This window comes from Rattus norvegicus, chromosome 16, assembly GCF_021556685.1.
Source record: "Rattus norvegicus strain SHRSP/BbbUtx chromosome 16, alternate assembly SHRSP_T2T, whole genome shotgun sequence".
Lineage (NCBI taxonomy): Eukaryota > Metazoa > Chordata > Mammalia > Rodentia > Muridae > Rattus > Rattus norvegicus.
The window spans coordinates 86,682,501-86,704,808 of NC_141549.1; positions in this window are offsets into that span (position 1 = coordinate 86,682,501).

The following is a 22,308-nucleotide window of genomic DNA, read 5'->3' on the forward strand; positions in this document are numbered from 1 at the left end:
ATCGATGTACCTCCAGATTTGTGTCCCAGATCCACAACCCATACATCCCCATTTGTCTGACCTCTGATGACCCCATTTGTCTGACCTCTGATGACCCCATTTGTCTGACCTCTGATGACCACAGCTTTGCTCGCCAACTCTGTGCATTTTAATTTATTCTTTTAGGTTTTACATAAGACGATCATGCATGTCTTTCTTGCTTAGGTTGGTCATGAGCTGGATGGATAAGTTCTGGGGCAGTTGCTCCCTCCCTTTCAAAGCTGACTGTAGAGATGGCAGTCCAAACGGCTACATTTCTCACTGCGAAACCTATAAGGTTACGATGTTGCTGTTCTGTGACCTTTGAGGAACAGACATCAACAAATGTCTTTTCATCCCAGAAAGGCTACCAATGGAACCAAAGAGAGGACTCCACCTGGGTCAAACTTGGTCAGCTAATGAGCTGGTGTTGCCTATAGGACCACATGTGGGGGTTATCTATGAGGGCAAGTGTGAAGGATCACCTACAGGAGCATGTTGACTGAAAGTTGGACATATCGCCAAAGATGTCCACCCTAGAACAGATGAGAATGCGTCAGAACTGCATCCCTAGAACTTCTTCACACCTCACAGACCGCACTTCCTTCAGCAGTTGCCTCTTCAGGGAGAGGTCTTGGGTCTACTGAGTTCTAGAAGCTTCCTTTGCATTGTCAGCTGTCCTGTGAGCCTTCCTCTTCCTTCCGATAGGGACTGTTTCAACTCACATACCTCCAATAGAAAGATTGATTGTGAAAAAGTAAAACCCATGTGCATTACTAGAGTTTTGTCCAGAACTGACCGTTGCTGAATGGCTACAATGGTAATTAAACCTTGTTGATTATCTCCCAGGACGAGTCTGTGTCTCTAAGCAAGCCAGGAACAATTACACAAACAAATCTATATTTTTCTAGACTGCTGTTCACCAGGGACACATACCACATTCTGGGCAATGGTGCCTCTCTGTTGGTGAGACCTATACCAGCCTTACAACCGACTTGCAGTGAATGAGGTCACAGCCCGACGAGCTCATAGTTTGACTCTGCTTTTCTCAAAATCCCAGCTTCAGGGTAGGGCCACGCTCTTGGCTCTGCCAGTTTTGCTAGGCGAGGGAGGATACTGTTGCCTACTAAGATTTGCAGCTTGTGAGGGAGGGCCTGTGCATTGAAACGAACAGCTTTTAGTTTAGTCAACCTCCAAGAACAAACATACTCTGGGGTGTGCAGTTTTCCCATGCTGCCACCTCAGACACACAGAGATAAGAAAGGAAAACTTCCGTTCATGTCATTTAACACATGGTTTCAGATCAGAGAGAACCCGAATGAGCCATGCTCTTCTCTGCCTGCCTCCCTCTGGTTAAACAGACTTGGGATCTCTTCTACGACATAAACAAAAGCTTTGCGCTGGATTCAGGAGCCTTTGGAAGTGTAGTATTTAGATCCCACAGTGTGGCCTCGAACCCCGAGCCACCATCCCACCGTCCTGCTGTCTCACGGATGGCCACTCTAAGGACCACTCGTTTCTGATGTCACCAGTGAAAGCAGACAGCTCTCGTCTCTAATGTCCACCTTTACAAAGCAGTGACAGAGGCCATGCAGGAAAACAGCAGCCAGTAGGAGAGGCACAGAGTCCAGGAGGTGAGTGCCACGCGAAAGAGGGTCATGGGGTGTCTGCCAGTTGAGCTCACATGGGAGATAGAACAGAGTTAAATCATCAAACGCAGAAGTGCCTGACCTAAGTCAGGGAAGCAGGTGGAGTTCCGCCCTCTCGATGCCACTGCTAGACCTAGCACATGACCTTCTTCGCTCTGTCACAGTGTCCAGACGCGTTATGACCACTTCAGTTCATAGTTCACAGTGTCACAAAGTGAGAGTGAGGGACACAGCCGGCTGGTGCTCCCCTTTGGGGAGCTGGAAGTGTTGAGGGAACACTGATGCTTATAAAGGCACTGAGGTCACCTACCATTTCATGCTTCTGGGTCTCCTAACCACACCACCCACCTCACATCTATCGGATACTTTCTCTGCTGGCCAGAGAACTATTAACTTGTATTTCACATGTCACGGTTGCCTTCTGTGGTGAGATGTGGATGATGTCCTCCACACAGCTCAGGTTTTGCCTGGTGCTTCAGTTAGGAAGCCACGATGAAGATCTTAGCCTGGTAAACCCTGAGTGCTCCAGACCCAGCAGCAGCCTCTAGCCCTGGTCTGTTGAGTGGGTGTTGCCTTGGGGAGGAGGTCCCCCAGTTAGAGTGGTTTCCTGGGAAACCAGGGAACTCAGTCCATCAGAAGATGTTCCCACCACCTTGAAGCTTACCCTGCTCTGACTTTCATGGGAGATCTGCCTTCTTAGAAGGAGCCTGTCAGAGCCCTCGTAGGCTTTCCTGATGATCTATGAATATGAAGATATTGTCTCTCAGACAAGGTTTCACTGTTTGGCCTGGACTGAGCTTACGCTTGTAGAAATCCTCCTGTCTCAGCTTTCAGAATTCTGAGATTATAGTTGTGCACTATTCCTCCTCATAGGATCCAGGTTTTTGGTATCGAACATGAACTCCACCGCTGTGAGGCCGGTCTGGACCTGATTCTTCCCTCTGCCCAATTTAGATGTCTGTTACCCATCGATGCCCTGGGAGAGTTCTGGGAAACATAGTCCTGGTCCTCCCATGATGGAATGGAATCCAAGGGGGAAAGAAGAATTGAAGTCTTCCTCCCATACTCGAAACAAGCCTGTGGGGTTGGTCTGAACCCCAGCCTGGCTTAGCTCTCCGCCCTCTGCTTATCACTGCTCTACAGCCAGGCTCAGTCACCGAGTTCATTCCGTCTGGATGGGATGCAGAGTCCTTGGCTCAGCTCCTCTCCAAACCGTCAGGGGAGACCTTTGACACAATTCCAGTGCGTCCAAGTTCAAGCCATTTCAATCCAAATCCATGGGTGCTTTCTGGCTTATCTTCCAAGAGTGTAGGAACCCTGCCACACACAGGCACATGCATCGCACAGAGGCCCGAGTTTCCGTCTGACACGGCGTGACCAGTTCTTCCCAAGCGCAAACTCTGCAGTCCTTTGAGAAGCCACAACCTCCATCTTCAGCTTTTTCCCTCACTACTTGCTTCCTTAGACCAGCAGCCCCTCTCTTCCTCTACAGCAAACACTGCATTTAGATTTACAGGAACTGTCGACAGCGGAACATCTTGTTCCAAGTGAGCCTGATGGTGACATTGCTGTCTCCACATAGCTGGCCAGTGTCTGTCTGTCTGAGGGCCCCTCCTGGCACACAGATCCCAAGTCTTCAGGTTTTCCAGGTGGCGTGAGGAGAGGAAGGCATTCATTCGGTGTGAACGCTTGAGTCTAGGCTTCTTGTCAGTGGCTATGGACTTGGTAGGCTGTTTCCTGTTGGGTTTAGTCTCATCTTGACTGATGAGGAAATCCGGTGAAGATTCCCGTGGAGCATTTCTCCCTGTGCTTGGGGCCACATGCTGAATCTTTGATGAGAATTCTCGGGGGTGGGGGAAGTCCATGCCCCTGGATGACTTCCCATTCTGGGACATTTAGCCCTTCTATCTCAGGTCCTTCACAATAAGGAAACACTTCATTTCCAGCCTGAGAGAGAGCAAGCTGTTGCTGCAAGATTATGACAGGAAATGACAATTCTGACAGCCATGTTTCCCCCAGACTCTAGTTTCCTCTCAGTGACCTTTGGCCTGGCCTGGCCTGGCCTGGCCTGGCCAGAGCTACGGCTGGTTACTGAAAGAGTGGCTTCCAAAGGCTAGATTCCTCAGACGGCCAGGGCTTTTCAGGACTTTATCAAAGTCACCCAACCTGAGGTCCCGGCTCTACGGTCTCTCTCTTTTTTCCTGCAAGGACAAATTCTCGGTGAATGCCAATCTTGCTGACTATGTTCACAGCACCACAGATTCCAGGTTCAAGTGGACAGTCAGTGCACTGGCTGGTTTTGTGAGTCAACTGGACACAGTTGGAGTTATCACAGAGAAAGGAGCCTCCTCCCTTGAGGAAATGCCTCCATGAGACCCAGCTGTAAGGCATTTTCTCAATTAGTGAACAGGGGTGGGAGGCCCAGTCCATTGTGGGTGGTGCCGTCCCTGGGCTGGTGGTCGTGGGTTCTATAAGAGAGCAAGCTGAGCAAGCCAGGGGGAGCAAGCCAGTCAGTAACATCCCTCCATGGCCTCTGCATCAGCTCCTGCTTCCTGACCTGCTTGAGTTCCAGTCCTGACTTCCTTTTGTTGGTGATGAACAGCAATGTGGAAGGGTAAGCTGAATAAACCCTTTCCTCCCCAGCTTGCTTCTTGGTCATGATGTTTGTGGAGGAGTAGGAACCCTGACTAAGACACTTAGTATGTTCTCCCTATTTCAGATGAAATGGACACAGGCAGGAGAGTGCTCTGGGCCAACATTTCCTGGACAATATCAAGCTATGCTTCCCTGTGTAAATCTTAGAGAGATGGCGCCAGCTGTGTGCTTTCCTACCAGAGGGTCATAGAGCTCCTAACTCTGCATCCTGTGAACCACCGAGCCCACATTTTACCCATCATGCTTACGCTATGTGTGTGGATTTTCATCTTTAGGCAGAAAGGGCAGGGAGCCTCCTAGTTAAGAGGATTTGCAGACCCCCTCCCACTGTGATCCACATGGAGCTTGCTCTCACTTGTCATTTGATGGGCGGGAGGTTTCATCGACCCTTTGCTTGCTGGGCACAGCATTAGTCTGTTTTTGCGCTTGGAGAAGCTGGTCTCTCTTCTGGTCCTCTAAAGTCAGATCAGGCACTGCCCTACCTTCCTGTGAGGATCTAGGCAGCTCTCTCCCAGTCATTGTCTCCTAGCCTAGCAGCTCAAACTCAGATGGACTCCGAGCCTCAGGACTCCAGAGGTGCAGCTCAAGGCCGGCCTCACACTTGGTTCCTGAAGGCAGCCAAGGGATGAGGCATTGTGCAGAGGGTTTTGGTGTATGAAGGAGCCATGTCGTCTTGCTGCCAGAATGTCCCAGGTGCAAGCAGTTGTTCTGTCTTGGAGTCGATGTTCCCCACACGTCTTTGGCTGTGCTTAGCTGTGTGCGGTGCAGCTGGGACTTCCATTCCTTCTCACTTCCTGTCTCTATCCACAGCAATGTCGTTGCGGTCGGTCGTTATTGTTTTTGTTTTGTAAGAGTTTGCAACATTCAAAGAAGATCACCCAAAAAGGGAGATCAATGGAACGCTTTTCCATATTTTTTTTTTTTGGTTCTTTTTTTTCCTGGAGCTGGGGACCGAACCCAGGGCCTTGCGCTTCCTAGGTAAGCGCTCTACCACTGAGCTAAATCCCCAGCCCCCCATATTTTTATAAAAAAACTTTTTTTTTTTAGTAGTGGTCACGTTTTCTTAATAAACGTGTGTTGAATATGTGAACACATGACCTACACATCATGACCTTCCACTGGAAACAGAATTCACACTTTGAATACTTGTTTCAGTGCGTGTGTGCCTGTGTGTGTGTGTGTGTGTGTGTGTGTGTGCGTGCAAGCATATGTGTGTGCACATGCATGCACACACACACACATATGCAAGATCACACAGGCACTTGGGCATGCATGTGGAGGTCTACCTTATCTGGTACCTTTCTCAGTTGATCTCATTTTTTAAGACATTGAACTAAGAAATTATCGATGCGTCCGGATTGGCCGTGCAGTGCTCTCTGCGGATCTTGGCTCCACCCCAACAATGTGGATCTTCAGTTATTTACCGTCATGACCAGTTTTTACCGGCCTGGGATCCGGATTCATGCCTCAGGAATCAGTGTGTCAACTGAGCCATCTCACCAGCCCTCAAATGGTGATTTGCTGATATTTTCCTCCTTTGAATAATCTTTTTAAAAATCTTGAGATGAACTGGATTGACAGAAATGGTTCCCAGAGTCAGACTGGAGAGTCAATGTTAACATCTTATACAACGACGGGGCTCTTGTCAGAGCCAGAAATGAACGCAGACTAATTTCTACTCAGTACAGTTCTCCTCAGAGCTCTCTGGGTTGTTAAATTGATAATCTTTCATCTGTTTCAGGGTCTGTTTCAGGATACCACATTGTATTCATATCAAGCTGAGAATGTTTTTCCTGTGAAATTCTAAGAATAAAACTTCTCCTTTAGAAAAATAACAATTGTCTGATTCACAAGAGTTCGTGGGAATTATTCTGTTAAGAATACAGTAGTATTTTAGATTTTGTGCTCCACTTGATGTCTGTTACAGCTACTTAGTCCTCCTGATACCTCAGGGAGGACAATAGCACTATATAAGTAATGTGCAAGCCCAGGTTGTAATAAAACTTTATTTACAAAGACATTTGTACATAGAATGCATTTTGTGCTGATGGATCTAAGTAGACCGCATCCTGCTTGTGGAATGCTTTGTGCTCACCTGTCCCTTTCTCCTCATCCCTCAAAACCCATGGCCATCATAGGTCCTGTCACTGTCCCCATAGTTTCGGCTACAACAGAATATCTTATAGTTAGAATCTCAAAATCCTTTTTCAGGCTGACTTCTTTCTCTTGATAACGTGGATTATGTTTCCTCAACTGCTTCTTGTGGCTAGAAAGTTTATTGGTCTTTATTTAGCACCTGATGGTACTCTATAGGATGATGTCCTACAGGTGAAGGCAGGTACAAGATAGAACGAGGCCTGTCATTGGACTAGAAGGAAGGATGGGCGGGAGAAAAGTTTGAGTGAAGAGGAGGAGACTGGAACAGAAGGAGACGGGAGAGTAGCCATGGAGAGAACATGGAGGCTGATGGTAAGATTCCACTCTGTGTATTTACAGGTTGTTATGAATGTCCTTAAGGGATGGATGTGTACAGGGCTTTGTGTGTCTAGGTGGACAGTTATATTTTATCAATTGGATCAGAGGTTGTTGTGTAGTGTGTTCTTTCTTGTGGCGATTTAAGTTCAAGAGAGTGTGTGGCAGTTGGGACACGAAGCCGCCATGGAATTGGGATATATATTTCTGGCATGGTGGCAGCCTGCCTTTTGAACTAGATGGGTAGAGAGATGGCTGCCAGGCTCAGAGAGAAGCCATCATCAGTGTGATATGGGGTGGAGCAGAGCAGGTGAGAAGTTTTGCTGACTGAAATGAAGATATCTACCAGATATCTTGGGGCACTGCGGTTCCGGACCTAGTGGGGGTAACTGCAATTATAATAAAGCTGCTATTCTGACATCATAGGTATTTGTACGGACGTAAGTTTTCAACTTACTTAGGTAAATAACCGAAGGATCTGACCACGGGATCATACGACAGGAGTGTGTGCAGTTTTGTATGGAACAGCCAATGTGGCAAACCATCCTGAATCTGCCCCAGCAATAGAGGGACGCTCCTGTGGCCACATCCGTGCCAGCACTTGCTATAGCCAGTGTCGTGGACTTTACCCGTTTATCAGGAATAGATCATCTTTACCCTTTTCTTTAATTTTCAGCTCCTTGCTGGCACAAGGTGAACCCTCTTCACAGGCTTGCTGTCTCTCACCTTTGTGTGGGTCACCTGAGGTCTTCAAAGCGTTTCCTAAAGACAGCTCCTTCCTTAGTTTGGAGCTTCGAACATTTGCCTCATGGTCTTTTGTTATATTTGCAAGTGTATTTTCTCTCAGGACATGACACTTTCCTTCTCACAGCAGAAGTTTTAAACGTAGTGAGGGTCCCTTAGCAGTTATTCCTCAGGGATCTTGGGTCTTACCACATGGTTTGTCTAAGGGCTCTTCACCAAGCCCCAAAGGCTTTCTGCTGGGTGTTCTGTGGGTCTGCGTCCTCACTGAGCTGGTCTGTGAACCAGTTAGAGTTAATTTTCATGAAATCTCTTCAAGTTTGTTTGTAAAAGCATGCAGTCCGGTTTTCCCAGTATTTACTGGAAATGCCTTCTTCATCGTGGAGCTACTGGGTCTTCCTTAGGGGTCATTACTATACTGATGAGGGTCTCTTTCTGAACCACCAACCCCATCATTGGTGCTTCTCTGTCATCAGTACTGTAACTCCATAGTAGGCCCTCTGGGGGATTTCAGGGCTCCCATTTCTGTCTTCTTCAACACTGTGTTATTTGTTTATTGTTTGTTGAATTCCTTAAGACTCTAGAAGGTTTAGAGATGCAAATGTTCAACACTGTTCTTGAAGGTGTTTACCAGCAGGCTTTGGGTTTTTACTTCTCTTCAAATGTCCTTGGCACTTGGCACCTCCTTGTGTCATTTCTATTCCCCTTCTTGTTTGACTGTGTGCATGATGCCTTTTGTTTTCGTTAAGTTCTGGAAGCCATCGATGCCCTGGTTAGATCATGTATACAACCCACTCTGTGTTTAGAGCCTGACAGCTGGAGACGCTGAGCGGCAAAGAGTTTATAAGGTGTGGCTTTTGGCACGCTCAGTGAAAAACAAAACAACTATAAAAAGGGATTTCTGAGAACATCGCGACTTATGAGTAATCCCACTCTTCCTGCGTGGTCTAAGAGCTACTGATCCTCCTGGGAAGGGCAGGATGCTTGGGCCTGGGAAAGAGACCTATGCTATGATGAGAAAATCCAAGGGAGGAGGTGACTGGGCCACTGTGCAGGCCTGAAGGCTGCTGCCTTGGCTCGACAGTGAAGGTCTTGGGGACTCAGGGTATGATGAAGGACCTAGAACCCTAATAACATTATTACTGGGAGTTTTGTGGAGTGACTGGTGTGGTCATCATGAGAAACAATGAGGAATTTTAGACCAATATTTATGAGTTTTTTAAATTATTATTAATGTTTTGCTTCTGCCCTTAGCCTTCTGGGCACCAGGCCATTATGGACTAGAAATCTCTGGAAAACAGTTGCATAAAGGTTTGCTTATAATTTTGAAGGTGTCACAGACCTCCTGAACTTCTGTGAGCCTACCCATTGGAAACATGACTGAGAAGTCCCTTTTCTGAAAGACACGTTGCCACACGTGCATGTGGGGGCTGCCAAAGCATGTTACAGAGGTGTGTACTCTTCGAACTGTGATGTTTTTCTACTAATGTCATAGACCAAAGCCTGTCAGCAAACTATGGCCTATGGATCCAATGAAACCAGAGACCTGTTTCTGTAAGTAAGAGGTCATTGCCCACAGCCATGAGAGCAGCCATAGAGGGTTGGAGAGGAAATGGGACCTCCCTGAGTGTGGCCCACTCCTTCCTTCCGTTTGATCACCGGAACCCTCCATTTTTCTTTGCAGCAGGTCCTCCATTACTGGCTGTCCAGCCTGCTCATTCCCCTCCCCACAGCCTTCTGACTTCAGACTACCATGCTCTATAGCCCTGATGATTTCTCCTGAGTGATGCTGGAGTCAAGACCACCCCAGTCTCCTTTTTCCACGTGTGTCTCGACAGAGAGACTCAACAGAGTGTGGTAAGCCCTCCTCACATCAGCTCACACCCCATGAGCTTCTGATCTGTGCTGGGGCCTTGCTTGTGGGAGCAGCTGTCTGGACCATCAGGATGGTTCCTGTATTTCCTGATCTTTAAACAGAGCCTGCTATGTGATGGGTAGCAGGTAGTGGTTGAGGACCTGAGTGGATAGAGTGACTTTATTTGCTGTGGATGGGGTGGCATGAACCTCCCTTTCTTACATGACTACTGGGAGAGTCCGGCGAGAATGTGTCTTACACCCAGCCACCATCCCGGCAAGTGTTTCTGTCCATTCGTATTTTCTGGGATCATGAGAAGATGACATCGGGCGGTTTTCAGTTTCATAGAAGGAATGGAGAGGGAGATCGGTGGTTAAGAGCCGCTTTTGCAGAGAACTCACATTCACCCAATTCCTAGCACCCACTGACGGCTCACAACTCTCTGTAACTCAAGTACAAAGGATCTGACAGCCTCTCCTGGCTTTGCAGGTACTAGGCATGGTACGTATAGATACGTATACATATGCTGGTAAAACATCCTATACATAAAATATAGTAGAATGTGCATAAAAGGATTCCAACAAGGAGGTCATTCACTCCTCACTCAAGAATTCCTTGGACAACTTCACACAACAAACAGAAGTCAAAGGAAGAACAATAGGAGGTCAGGGGCCATGAGCAGAGGCTAGGCTGTGCTCTAGGTCTAGGGGTTCATTGTAGAGCTTTGTCTCTTGACTAAGCCTCAGCAGTCAAGACTGGCTTCCTTCACATCCATGAGTGGATTGTCTTTTCCAGAATCACTTCTTAAGAGTTTCCTCATCTCTAAAATGGGAAAGGCCAATGTAAGAAACAAATATGGTCTCAATGCTCACCGGTGTCGCTATGATGTGACAGGATTCCCGACTGTGGTGAGAAAGACAAACAATACTTCAAGAGAAACCTCGGTTGCCCCAAGCTTCACAGCCACAGGAGGATGTGTTGGGGGAAGCAGTGCTGGTGCTAGGAGCTGGGGCTGGGTCTACTGTGAAGAGCAGCTCACCCTGCAGATGCATTAAGGTTCCCTTCATCTCAGCCGTGGGTGTCAGAGCTGCATCTGGAAGGCTTTGGGTCTTGACTCCTGCAGGGCTCAGCCCACATGGAGCACAGGCTGAGACTGCACCTCCTGCTACTCCTCAGGAAAGGGTGAGCTTTAGGAGCCAGAAAGGGCAGAGTGGTTGTGATTCGTGATCAAGAGTAGTGTGCCTATCTGCCCCTGGACATGAGCTATCTCTACAGGCATCTGTGGGCCTGGCGTTCAGCCACACTCAGACTTCAGTGCCAAACTCTGTGGAGACATCGACAGAGGGTACACAGGCTGGCTGGTGTGTCAGTGGGGAAATGTCTGCCTTGGTTATGTTTGCAGAGAGAGACCACGCAGGGCCCGCTACCTTCTGCTAATAGCCAGGAATGGTACTGAGACACTAAGAACCTTTGTGTTAAAATGAATACACATTCCATTGATTAGGTCATGACACCTTGGACACTTAAAACACTTTTTAAGTTCTCTCTCTCTCTCTCTCTCTCTCTCTCTCTCTCTCTCCCTTGGCTTTTGGCTTTTGGATTTCGAGACAGGGTTTCTTTGTGTAGCTCTAGCTGTCCTGAAACTTGCTACCTAGGCCATGCTGGCCTTGAACTCAGAGATCCACCTGCCCTTGCTTCCCCCAGTGCAGGAACTAAAGGCGTTCTCCACCATGGCAGGCTTCACGTGCTTTCTGTTAGTGTTAGGTGGTGGCCTCTCCTCTCCAGTGTTTGACGTACAATGCCTAGGATGGTCCCAGCCTCACTCCCGCTTAGAGGCTCATTTGCCTGTCGTTCTTACCTCTCAGGACCCAACAAAGTCAAAAGAGTCATCTGGTAGCCCCCGATCCTCACTGATTTGTTTCTATAACCCCAGAAATCCATCAGATTTCACACCAGGAGGATCGTCTGCTAAGACCTGCTCTCCTGGCCCCTTCCCATAAACACAGCATAGGGGGATAATTATACAAGAAGCAAGCACCCTTCAGAAAGGGCCGACGTCCTCAGGAGGCTAAGGTCTTATATTATGCCATAGTTTGCAGGTCTTCAGATGATTGCTCTATGCCCACACCTATGTAGTCTATGAATCAGGGCAAACATCTCTGGAGATTTCTAGAGAAATATCAACCCAAAGCCAGGCATGTTGCTTTGATTAAAGCAGACTCAGCACAAATGTGCCTTGTGCCATGAATGGGTTAACCCAGAGCCATAGACGTTTGGTACCTTCTGTCTATCACCATTTCTTGACTTCTAAGCCATCCAAGGAGACACTCACCTGCTTGGTCACATGTAAAATCCACAGATATGTGTTTGCCTTAAGGAGTTGTTTTGTACGGTTCAGAGCATGGTTTATGGTAGCTATGATTTTGGTTTTGAAAGAGTGAGTTCTTTACGATGATTGTGAGCAGGGTGTCTTAGTTACTTACACACCATGACCCAGGCAACTTACAGAAGAAAACCTGTTATTGGGGGCTTGTTTACAGCTTCAAAGGGTTAGTTCATGATAATCACGCAGGGAATCATGGTGGCAGGTATGGCAGGTAGGCAACTTTGGATCTGGAGAGTAGCTGGAAGCTACATTTTGATCTGCAGAGAGAGAGAGAGAGAGAGAGAGAGAGAGAGAGAGAGAGAGAGAGAGAGAGAGAGAGAGAGATATTAAGAGAGAGATGGTTAAGTGGGGGGGGGACTTTAAACATGGAGCAGATACTGACAGGGAGGTCCCACCGAGGCAGCTGGTTGCAGCTTCTGATTGATATCAAGTCCAGAGTCGGGCAGAGCATTCCCTTGGTGGGGCTTCCAAGGAAAAGAACAAAGCACAGAAAAGTGACATCATTAAATGGAGAGTTCAGAATGTCCAGCTGAAACCAACCAACGCAGCAGATGGCTGGAGCAGCTGACTGTGAGGGTCTTATGTCTCCCTGAGGGTCACCCTCTCCATGAATGAGCTCCAGTTTCTCTTTCCCACTGCAGACACTTTGTATCATGTGCCAAATTGTAGTAACCTCTGTTGGAAACACTTTTCCTTCTAGCTGTTCCGACACAATGTTTTAAATGCTCTGAGACCCTAGCGCCTTGCTACAGAGCAGGAGGGCCTCAGCCTAAGCTAGCATAGACTTTGTTTTGTTTTATTTGTGGACACCGGGTCTTGGAAGACACCATATAAACACACTTTGGTCTGAAATGTGGGGGCCAACCCCACTTCCACAGTAAGATTCTCAGGGGTCTCAAACAGTGCACAGCTGTTTATCAACATAATGTACACTAGAGGAGTTTAATAACCATTTGAGGGAGCCTAGAGGAACTTCTAAGGTGAACAGGATGTGGGAAGGGTGAAGACCTGAAACCCCAAGGCTGCAGCTGGCCATCTGAACTGCACATGCCCAGTGAAGGGCTGTGAGTGATGGGTCAGCTCGGGATCCGAGTTTCGGTGGCAGTGTGGGGCTTGTGTAGCCTCTCCAAGGGACTCTTGCATGTGGCATGTGGTCTCATTGTGAAGAGAGACTCTGTCAGTGCGGTCAGGTTGACAGCATGTGGGTTGGGGGAGTGAATAGCACTTATATAAGGAGTCTGTTTGGGTACAGCCACTTCATTGTGAAGAAAGAGGTAGATGGCGGGACACTGTCTCTACAAGCCAGAGGATCAAACTGTCACCTCCACCAGTGGCTCACTGGGGGAGGCAGAATGGATCCTCTCCTAGAGCTGTGGAAGTACTAGGACTCTGCTTATGCCTTGCTCTTCTAGAACTGTGAGGTACTTGATGACCGTCCTTGGAGACACCAGGACATTACCCTTCATGCCATACCTGGGAACTGACAGGGGCTGAGCACAGGCAGTCACCTGAATGCAGTGAGGTGACGTGTTTGGTATGAGGGAGCCGTAAGCGGAGCAGAGAGCGCCCTGGCAGACAGTGGGGCTGCCCTGGCAGTGACTGCTCGAGCTTTGGACTGTGAAAGGCGACTATGAGACTTTGCAGATGGGCTCAGATGTACCTGTTGAAAGCAGAGGCAGGAGGGTGAGTGTGAAGCAGGATGTACAGTGGAGCCCACAGGCAGCTCGGTAGCAAGTGTGGCTTTCTGGGCTGAGGCTGTCTTTCTGTCTTTCTCACTGCAGAGGCAGACACCCAGTATTAATGTGAGCGGGCATCTCATGAGCCTGGGTCCCCTGATAGAAAGTAGGGATTTAATGTAGGGGACCTACCTCCAGAGTTTGCGATGCGACTTACTCTATCTCTGCCAGGGTAGCTATGGCCCTACTGTCACTCCTCGTACTATCCGATGCTGTGAGACTGCTTTGTGGTAGTCTCCCCAATGCCCGGAGCTTTCGACTTCCCACAAGGAACTTAGAAGCATGTCTGTCTGCACCTAACCCTTTGTCACAGCCCATGGTTCATTTGACTTAGTTTCTTCCAGTTTCATGCGTCAAGGAGGTTTCCTTTGAGTTGTGTTTTTGGTTATTTGAGACGTTCCACCAGCTGCACACGGTACTTTCCAGACCACACAGAACCTTTCTGGTAGGGTTTATCAGGCACTTGCCTTGATACTCTGGACAAAATGCCTGGCAAAGCAATTTTAGGCAGGAAAGGTTTGTGCTGGCTCCCAGTTTGAGGGTCAGTCCATGCTGCTGAGAGAGCAGCTCCTGGCATGGTGAGGTGAGGTAGCTGGTAGCATTGTGTCAGCATTCAGGAAGCAGGGACTTTTTTGGTTGGGGGAGGGCCTGGGACCCATTCGGAGTGCGGATCTCCTCACCTCGATTAACCTGACGTAGAAACTGTCTCAGTGACATGCTCAGAGGTCTGTTTCCATGACGATTAAAATCTCATCAAACTGACAATTAAGGTTAACTTCCACAGAGTCAATGGACTCAGGAGACATGGCTCAGAACCTCCGTCCCGGCTGTGGCCTGACTGAGGTGGGTGCTTTCTCTGCTAGTTCTCTCACTACTGTGGCCTTGGTCACCTCCTATCCTTCCTCGCTCAGGTGGCCTTGGTCACTTACTGTCTCTTCTCTCTCACCTGCCATACTCAGTCTGCATTCTTGTGGGAGTCAGCAACAGAAGTTAGTAATCATTAACAGACTGATTTATTATTTTTTTCTAGAGGCAGACCACCAATCAGCTATAATTAAAACCAAACAAAACTCACTCTATATTTACCATTACTTTTCAGAATCTCTGATGATTTTCTCCCCATCAGCAGGAATGCTCCCTCTGTTAGCTGCCAGACGCCAGCCCACGTGCTGTGTCCCAGGCAGAGGTCTGTGTGGCTCCCCCATCTCCCTTAGCCTGGCCGCTTTCCCCTAAGACAGAAAAGCATTAAAATGTCAGAGAGTGAGGAAGGGCCATTCCCCTGCTACCTGGAAGGGCTGTTGTCCTATTCCTGGAGACTTAGGTAGGGACACCAGGGAACAGAGAAAACAGAATCCCAGTACACACTGCTGCTGACAGTTACGTAATCATGACTCTCGTACCAAACAAATAAACATGTCAGACCGTGGCTTTTTCGGTGTTTGTGGGGACCTGTTGCGCAATCCCAGTTCATCGTGCTGACCTTGCAACCAGAGGTGAAAATCACACTGAAAAAAGAAAGAAGAAAGAAAGAGAGAAAGAGAGAAAGAAACCAGCCAGGGTTGAGCCGAGGGAGGGCAGGCAAGAGGAGGTCATACAGTAAACAAGCTCCTGACCCCACCTGGCCTTACCCCTCCCAAAGTGTCTGGAAAAATAAATGATGCTTCCAAGATCACAAACCTAAGAGCTTACACACAGGGGGGAAAGGAAACCTGAAAGACGTTGTGGGGAAAGGAAGTCCAGGTCAACAATAGGAGAGAAACAAAACAAAAATAAACAAAACGGGTGTGGGTAGTTGACAGTATTAGAAGTCACAGAAGAAGAGAAGCAGTGTCTCTATTAGTCCCCCGTTGGCCAGTCTGAGCACTCCTCCTCCAAAAGAACAGGAGTCCTGGGAACACAAGCGTGAAGCACACTGAGTTGGTGCCCTGTGTTTCTTTTGCTGCTGAACAGCACAGACTGGTATCAGGCTATGAAAAGAACTCGTCTGTCAATATGGCCTTGTTTTTCTCCACCAGGAAGGAACACATCAGAAGCCCGGAGGATCACAGCTGCCTTTTGTCATCTCGCCCCCGCGAACCCAGACTTTGGAAGCCACAGCCTCTCGAGGGGGCACTGGCAGTCTGTCTGACCTCTTGCTACGGTCGACAGCAACCCATCTGGGTGGGTTTCCTTGAAGCCCACATGTCCCCATTGTGAGAGTACCTCAGGCAAGAGAAACAATTGACTCTACACCCCTCAGAGGAACCCACATTTTTGCACCACAGCATGAGATTTAAGAGAGAGTGACAAGCCATGCAGGAGATCTAGGCCACTTCAAGGTTCATTTCCTAGAGTTGCGTGACTGACACTTCTCATACTTGGACGGCCACGCTACCCAGTGCTGATAACTCTCCTGGGAGTTCGGGAGCAGAGGTGAGCAGAAGCTGCTGTGTCCTCAGTGCAGGGTGAGGAGGAAAGAAATGAGACCCTAGTCTGCCTTCCGCCAATTGTCTTGTCTACTACACACCCTTTCACCTCAGCCTTCATATCTTAACGAAAGAAGGGAGAATTTGTGACAAGCCGTTGGTGTTCTCACTACCTGGAGTGGACCAATTAATTGTTCAAGGCTTCAAAAATTGTGCAAGAAAAAAATAAATACAAGCCCAACCCCCCCACACACACATGCACACACACACATGCACACCCATGCATGTGCGCAAACACACAAGTGCACACACACATACACACATGCACACACACACATGCACACCCATGCATGTGCGCAAACACACAAGTGCACACACACATACACACATGCACACACGCTTGCACACACACCAATTTCTTGACTTCACATGCTAAACGAAGGTCGGTATTTATTCTTTATAAAAGCCCTTTAAATACAGACTCAGAGGGAAAACACAATGGAAAACAATCATTTGGTATATTTCCCCAGCATATTGCCTTCTTGCTTGTGTGTACACATTTTAACTTTGGCCAAGAAACCTGCACCCCCTGCTTTATGGCTGATCAGGCAGCAGCCCCAGGCACAGCTGTCACTATGGCAAATACATTTTATGGGGAAAGGCCTCGAAGGATGGTGGCTCTGACAGTGTGTCACGCTCATAAGGGCCTTAGAAAGGACAGTGGACCACTGTCAGGACCACAAAGAGCCATTTCTGGAGACGTAATCCACTTACCCTTCAGGGTTGTAAGGAGATAACAGAGCCATTCGAGGTCTGGTCTGCACGGCTCTCATTGGACGGCGTAGCCATAATCACAGGAGAAGTTAGAGACAGACTTGAAGCAGGCAATTACCTCGATACAAGGCACGCATGATTAACTAGGAGATGAATTATTCAGAGAGGACTGCTCTGGGAATCCAGATGAGGGAGACGCAGTGGGCAGTGCTTGATCCGGGAAACCCTCCTGGGGAGGAAGCGTGGACTGATTCTAATGCCAGGGTTGGGATGAACTGGGAAAAGTTATAGGCAAGCTAAAATGTATGTTGGGGGCTTGAGAGGTTTTCTAAAATACGGAGGTTGTGGAGTAAGAAGGTTAGGGTCCTATGTTGTAAAGGTTTCTATCTGAGATGTTTGTTTTGAAATGCTAAGGGGGCATTATCCTTTTTATCCCAAGGGGGAGGAGAGAAGGCTGAAGGCCTTCAGATGGCTTGCATTTCTTTTTTGAAGGAGGTCCACTCCAACAATGACCGTTCTTGCCCACACTGTAGGGTCCTACCCACTAGCTTGGCTTCCTCGGGGCACTGGCTCCAGTGTGATCTTGCCCCAGATCCTGTTCCTAGAGAGGCATTTGGATCTCAGTGATATTTTTCATTTCATGATTCATTTCATGACAACCTATAACTCAACCTCTCCAAACTTAAGGTTCCGAGGCGTAGAACCTTATATAACCCGGCCTCAGGGTGCTGCTTCTGTATTTCTCCCTACATTCACTCCTGCTTTCTGCAACTGACCTGTTTCCAGGATTACAGGGTTAATTCAGCCCTGCTCCTAACATGCTGGTGCTGTGGATAGTTCTGGTTGTCACATGAGAGGCATCAACAGGCCACACATCTGGCCCATCTCTTGGCAATGTTCTGTGGCCACTCAACTCTTTTGTGCCAATTGCCAGGGAAGCTTCTGAAACGGCAAGACACATAGGTCTGCTAATATCTCTGTGACATCTCCCACCCTCCTTACAGCCAAGTCAGCAGCGTTGGCTGTGGGGGATAAAGACACACGGAGAGGGAAGAACGTAGAGTAACGTGTAAAACACATCAGAAGAAAAATGGCCAGAAGAAAAGTAGTTCAGGGTAGAACTGGGAGAAGTGAGAAGAGCTGAGATACAGAAGAGGTCAGGGTCTTAAACAGTGGTGTGTGAGAGATTCTAAGCAAGAAAGATCCAGAACAGACAGGGTTGAGAAGTTTAGTGGCTCCAGGGAACGAGAAATGGCTGGAGCCTCTCCACAATGGGCTGTCCAAAGAATGAGGCAGAAGGTGAATGTCTCAGTGTAAATTCACAACCAGGTGAAAATTGGCACCTCCCCGAGTGTGTTTCAGAGAAAGGCACAGCCTTTATGGCTTTCTAGTAATTTCCCCTAGGCGCATAGGACTAGCCGGTGGAGGTAGAATGAATTTAGGAAGAAGGAGGAAAACCCAAGGGTGAGTCAGAGACTCAGGGTCAGGGGTCAGGGGGAAACAACGTCATTTCGAAATGGACGGAAGACACGCCCTATACCTACAAGGCACAGTGAATATGAAACAAGCTCACAGTTGGGTAGTGAGGGGCTCACTATGCTCACAGGGCATTATAATCTCCAGAGACTGGCTAGACCAGACCAGCGAGGCAGTGAGCATCACACTTTGATGCGTTTCCACCTGGAAGTAGGAGGGAAGTCTGGGAAGAATGAGGGTTACAGTGCGTGCACTCTCCTTCCGAGTCTGTGTGCTATGCACGGGTGTCGGCGTGCAAGTGTGTGCATATGCAAAACCGAGAGAAGCCAGCGTCTGTCATCACATCCTAGATGATGGTAGACAAAAGACTCGGTGACTGAGTTAGGAGAGACACCATAGCGTCCAGTTGTCCCTTCACCTGGTCATAAGCAGCCGGTGGTGATGGCTGTTTATCGTGAGGTATGTGTGTTTTTACTACAGTGTGATTGGGAAGGTGGGCTGGTTCCTATGTAGTCCTCGAGATCATAGCAGGACACTCCAGGCTGCTGACTTAGACCACAGAACACTGTCTCCTCACAGGTCCCTCTTGGCAGGCAGCTTTCTTTTGTGACCTCAAGTGTCTTTGTCCTGTGCATGAGTTCCTCTGCCATCTTCCTACTAGGATATCAGTCCTGCTGGGTTAGGGCCTGAGTCTCATTACCTTGACTTACTCCTCAGAGAAACTCTTTCCAAGATGAGTCACACTGGGATCCTGGGCTTCACCAAGTGACTCTGGGGACACAGCTCTTTACTGTGACCTCACCTTTGTCTTCAGAGCTTAAAGTAGACTAGAGAGGAGGCTGGCTGGAGAGGAAGCTCACTCGGGGGGCAGGGGGAAGCCATACCTTCCCTTAGGCCAGAAGATGGTACAAGCAGTGATGTGGGGAGACGGAGGAGTGCATGGCCCCAGGCCTGGCTGTGGACATCAGGATTGCTCTAATCAGCAGACACATCCTAAATGGGTAAAATGCTTACGTGACACAGAGCAGCTTAGACCTGCCGATGTCGTGACACCAGAAATATGTGAGGGGAGCCCGGCAGCCCTCTGTTCTCTTCTTAGCTGTTAGAAAGCAAGACACAGGAGACTGCTCTTTACTCGTAGATACTCGATTTTATTCTTTGACACTATCATATGTGGATATACTGTTTTTATCCCCCTCCCCATCACCCTCTCCTATCTCTCCTCCTGCTGAGATTACTTCTCTAGTAGGCTTACCCCTACTGTGACACCTCTGTGATTCACTGACTTAGCAAAAGTTGTTTCCATGAGTGTGAGCGGGGACCTTATTAACTAGATGACTTCAGATTGATGAGCAGTGATGGCGCTGGATAGAGTGACAACCCCTTGCCCAGCACTTCTTACTGTCTATGTCCTGCAGTGAAAGGTACAGTCTCACGAGTCCCTTCCCCACTCATGAGAACATGGCGACAGGACAGGTCTCATGCAGGCCACACTGCACCGAGTTCGTGAGCTTGCCTTACTCAGAACACACTGCTGCCTAGTATCCCTTGCTAGCTCTGGACCTTACATTTTTTTTTTGGCGCCCCATCTTTGCATGGACCCCAGGTTGCAGTTGTCTTGTGACCCTAGGCTGGAAGTGTCCCCAGCTGCACTGGCTGAAGCTTTTCCCGATTGACCATCAACTTCGATGAAGAGAGTAGCTTTTGGCCACTGGGCATGAGGGAATGCTGGGGACTGTCCCTACCGCCTGTGATTGCCACTACACTTAAGGCTGTTCTCTCACTCCCTCATCATAAGACTGACTGCAGCGCTCTGGGCATCAACTTGTGTGTCTCGGCAACGGGTACCAATGGCAGTGGGTGGTCCACCAGGATCTGCATGACCACTGGATCATGGTCTGATTTAGATGCTTTGTGTGGATCCAACTGAAACCTAAAATTTTTTTAACCTTATAATCTTATTTAAAGAAAACACTCATTGTATAGAGAGCTTCCCTTCCCTCTCCTTCCTCCTCCTTTTTTGTTTCTTTCCTCCCTTCCCCTCCCCTCCCCTTCCCCTCTTCCTTTACTTTCTCCCACCTTAAGAAATTCAATGGCCAGCAGTATCAATTATAGGTGTTGGGAAAGGCCTCCCAGGAGTTCAGTCACTCATAGAACAAGCCACCATGTCCCCTAGTGCATGTTTCCTCCCCTTTCCTGAAAGTCATGCAGCTTGTTAGTAAACTCTTATCCCAGCTTCCTCACTGAAGGCTGACAGCAATGTGGGTTTGCCCCTTCCTGTCTCTGCTGTGGGGCCCCTCACCTCCCTGGCCATCAGGGAGAACTTCTACTGTCTCCTGGCCTTCTCAGCCTCTACTGTCTAAGTCCAGGAGGATCCACCCTTCTTCTCCCACATGCATCTCACCTATAAAAGACACTGGGTTCTTGGTGCTAAGAGAGCCACCCGAGTCTTCTATTTCTATTATCTCCAGAGAAGCAAAGACAAAACTGACACCATGTATGGCTCATGCCCTGGCCTCCCAGCCCTTTTCTGTCATGGCTGAACAGCACAGCAGAGCAGCCTAACCTGAAGCTTCATGTCCCCAACCCCAATGCTGGGTGCACATCACCAGAGGAGGTGGAGAATTTCTAATGGAAGGTTGTTGGTGTTCTGTTACAGTGTCAGCTTTCACTTCCTGTCCGTCCATCTCCAGGGAACCGAACCCTTGTGTGTTAGCATCAGTTCCCTGGGACTTTGTGTAACAGGGTTAAAATGACAAGGTTGTGAGAAACCTAAGGGCACGCGCTGTACAGTGGCCGACACGTTCTCCGGGATACATTTCCTGTGGTCTTGGATATTAAAAATGTATGAGACCTGTGCATAGCTTAAGTCCTGGGTTTGCACTAGCCCTCTGGTATAGATCCACGTGAACACGAGTGCTACGCTTTACAACACACTCCTTTCACTGTGAGCGTGCTCTTGGGTTTGAACTCGCTTCTGTCAAACCTCCAGGAGCAAGAGTCCCATGTGATAAGGTTCTTAGACTGGGTGATATCTCAGTGGTCATTAGTTGCTGAGATGTACGCTGAGTATCCTTGTACAGAGGAACGTGTATATCTGGTTTCCTAGGTCAGGGCAGCATGTCCACGGATTCCCTTATAGACGTCATGTGATTTTACTGGAAGCTGGACCTTGAGGTTGAGAAGCTTCTGCTATTGCTGTTGGGGGTTGAACCCCTGGGGTTGCATAATTGAGAGACCAGCAGCAGCAGGGGCACTGGGCCAATAAGCCATTCCTAAGGAAGGGACTCGAGGGGGGATGTTTAAAGGGTAAGATGTCAGGAAGCAGTGGGCTGACTCAGAAATAGCATCTGTAAGGAAGGAGAGTCATACACCCTTCTACATCTGGCCTGTGTGGGGCTCAGCTTCAAGATAGTGGGAGCTGAGGAATGGAGGGAGCAAAGACAGTAGTGTGAGGGTGCAAGGCTGAGGGATTGGGAGTGAGACCAGGTTTGGAATTTGTCAGCTTGATGAAGGTTCACACAGTATGACTGTATACAGTCTGTCCATATTTCAAATGGGCACCTATAGGTGCCTAAGAATGAACAGGACGGTGCTGGAGTGGATTCCTTCTAAATGATGTTTCGGTGGTGAGTGCTAGACTTAGTGCAGGCAGTGGGGCCGACTAAAGGCATGGGGTAGACATGTGCTGTCCTGTAGACAGTGGAGCCAACTAGAGGCATGGATTGGCGTGTGCTATCCTATAGACAGTGGAGTCGACTAGAGGCATGGAGTAGGCGTGTGCTGTCCTATACACATGGCATGTTCTATCTATTTTGGTGAACTTTGGCCTGACTATGATTTTCTGGAGCCCAGTGTGCCTGGCTCTCACACACCCTTCCATAGAATATCAAGTACACGTGGAAGTGAGATGGGTGTTTCAATTCCTAACACATGTGATCATTTTCTACGTAGGACTGGGGGATGGGGACTTGACAGGGAGAGCAAACTCTTGGGAGGAGAGAAAATGACGTTATGGACAAGGGAATATAGTCTGGGAAGATGGGAGGTGAGGACAGAGAAGCATGATGGGAGACTCGTGAGCAGAAGCAGAGGAGAGGACCGCTAGACTGGACACACTCTGAGCAGAGATGGAAATAAC